The 2,754-nt window shown below is 44.4% G+C and overlaps 1 long non-coding RNA gene across 2 annotated transcripts; it reads left to right on the top strand.

Annotated features, from left to right (window-relative positions):
• Positions 1-6: 6 nt before the first annotated feature.
• Positions 7-988, top strand: LOC108448514. 2 transcript variants are annotated; one of them, XR_001864408.1, is made up of 2 exons: positions 7-143; positions 776-988. It is a non-coding gene; the product is annotated as an uncharacterized LOC108448514 (long non-coding RNA). The 2 variants fall into 2 exon arrangements; XR_001864407.1 differs by having other exon boundaries at positions 7-312.
• Positions 989-2,754: the final 1,766 nt, after the last annotated feature.

Below are 2,754 nucleotides of genomic sequence, written 5' to 3'. Positions count from 1 at the left end.
CCAGCGGGGCCGGGGGTGGGCGCTCCCCTTCTGCTGGCGGATTTATCCGGCGAGGCCGGGGGATCCCGCCTCTCCCCCCGCTGCCTGGGCGCTGAGCGTTCCCGCTTTCCCCTCCAGCCGCAGGGGTACCTGGAAATGCCTAGGTTAGAACAAAACGAAATCCAGGCGTACGAAGAAATCAGTGTCTCATCCTGTTTCCTTACAGATACAGCATGTAAACTTTTGCTTTTTCTCCTGTCGGGATTGTAATTCTACCTGCTCGGAAATCTAGGCAATTGACCTTTTTTGCTCCCGACAGAAGTCTTTTTAATGGTATTTTGAATATTTTTTAATATATATGTACACACAGCATTTTAAACCTTGCTATAGCAGCTGCACGGTTTCATAATTGCTAAGTTATTCTTTGCTATCCACTCAGTTTCCTAACTGCTGCCCATTTACTGCTGAGATTTCTTCTTACCATCTTAAGTATGAGTTTAGGTGAAAAAGCTTCTGTCACTTCACATCACTGTATGATATTTAACATAGTATTCTCAAACAACTTCAGGTATCGGCAGTTACTAATTCAGTATTGTTCAATTTTTTCACATATAATTTGTCATAGGACAAAGATTTAGTTTTTAGCATTGATAATGACTAGCATTGATTGATCAAGAAAAAACATTTTTCAGATCAGTTAGACTGCATTAATATATTACACTTCTTTTCAGATAGTCTTCATAATTTATCTGCTCTTTTGCAGGACTTCATGTATGTTTGCTTTGTTTTTTTTCAGCTGCCTTCCATCTTGCTTGTCTACTCTTCCCCCCCAAAAAACACCCTGAAGAACTGTTTCTAAATCAACAACAGTCAGCAATCCTGGTAATCTTCAGGAGTAATCTTGAAAACCAGGGCTTGCTCACTTTCTTCCTGAAGCTCGACCGTTTTATTTTAGCTCTAGCAAGGCTGCCACGCATTTTGTCTGTATTAAAATTGATCTGAATTCCTGTTTCATTCTTCTTCTTTCCTCTATTACTGTAGTATCCATGGAGATCTTGGTGGTTTGTGCCTTTTCTGCCTGGGCAGTGGTGCCAACTCGTTTTCTAAGAGGTTTGCTGACACTTTCTTTGCTGTCTCTCAGCACATGTGGGTTCCAAATTTTTTTAAAATTATAATTTTGTTAAATAAGTCTAACAGTAAGTCTTCAATTAAAGCAGTTGATTTACATTAGCATAACTTCTAAAAGTCCTACAGTAAAGCAAACCCACACTGATAGTTAGCTAAAAGACATGGCCACACAAGCTGCTTGTCTTGCAGCACAGGGGGCTGCAGGAAGCCCTCCTGCCACTTGTCTGGGTTTGTTGCTGTCCTGGAATTGTGCCTTGCTTCTCCTGCTCGACTACATTGGAAGCTGAATTATACAATTGCTAGTGTTGATGCCAAAACAGGTGGAGGACTCCAGTAATTATAGTCTAAACTTGGTTGTTGAGCAAACAAAACTTCTGGTTAGCGGTCAGCTGTGCTATCGAAAAGGATTGGGTACAGACCAGCAATATGGACAGACAGAACAAGATGAAATTGTTCAGTGTCTCATGGCAAAATTCACTTTGTATTTTTCACACCTCTTACCTAAACCTGTCTCACCCATGGTGATTTTAAGTGGCAGATTTCAATAATATAAACAAGTCTGCAGGACTTCTTAATATGAAGATGAGTGGTAGCTATGGCAGAGTAGCTACATTCAGGTGTTCTGAAGATGTAAGAGAAGACCTTTGAGAATACCTGTGGCTGGGTGCAGTACAAAAAATCATTGAATATACCTGAAAAGATGACCTGTAAACTTTATCCCATCCATACTGATAACCAAAGAACAGAGAAGCTGCTTGGAGGCTTGAAACAGGAAGGCTACAGTGGGAGGAGACAGTCTTCCCGATAAAGACATCAGGCATTTGATAATGAACACCAAGATCCAGTGCTATGGCTATTTGCCTATTTCCTCAGCTTAGGAAGGCACAAACACAGAGAATTGCGCAACTGGCCTGCAACAATCTGGAAAATTTCCAGCAATGCATAGGCCGTGTCTGTCGCCTATCAATCAAGTTCCTGAATGCCCTAATCTGCCACAGTAGCAAAGGCTAAGTACCCAGGACAGTTATGATATGCTGTTGGTTGGAGGTGTGGAGGAAAAAGTTCGATCTTGGAGACAGGCATTTGCCTAAAGCTACTGTTGCCTCCTACACTAAGTTAATAAAATTTTGCCTTTGCTTAGCCCGCATGGGAGACGTGTGGGAGCCACACGGAAGTGGTGTGACTTTGCACCTGTGTATATGAAATTACTTATGCTATTAGCTTCCTAGCGACAGGAGGAGGGGGCATAGTCCCCTGCAGCAGGGGAGGTTTACGTTAGACATTGATTAAACATTGGAATGGGCTGCCCAGGGAGGTGGAGTCACTCTCCCTGGAAGTGGTTAAGGAAGACTGGACGTGACACCCAGTGCCGTTGTCTGGATGATATGGTGGTGCTCGGTAATAGCTTGGACTCGATGATTTCAGAGGTCTTTTCCAACCTGATTCTGTGACTCTGTGATTCTGTAACGCAGGGCGCGAAGTGAACACCCACACGGTACACTTTAAGTGCAGAGGAACTCCATCCACTCAGCAGACAGGATCATCACCAACTTCGCTTGCCGACCCGGCAGCTCCCGGGCCGGGCCTTGCTGCGGCCTGCGGCGGCGGCAGGAGGCGCTGCGGAGGTCCCGCGCGGCGGCGGCTGCG

This window comes from Corvus brachyrhynchos, unplaced genomic scaffold (genome assembly GCF_000691975.1).
Source record: "Corvus brachyrhynchos isolate BGI_N302 unplaced genomic scaffold, ASM69197v1 scaffold115, whole genome shotgun sequence".
NCBI classification, from domain to species: Eukaryota; Metazoa; Chordata; class Aves; order Passeriformes; family Corvidae; genus Corvus; species Corvus brachyrhynchos.
Note: the sequence above shows the minus strand (reverse complement) of the source record. Positions and strands in the feature narration are given on the sequence as shown.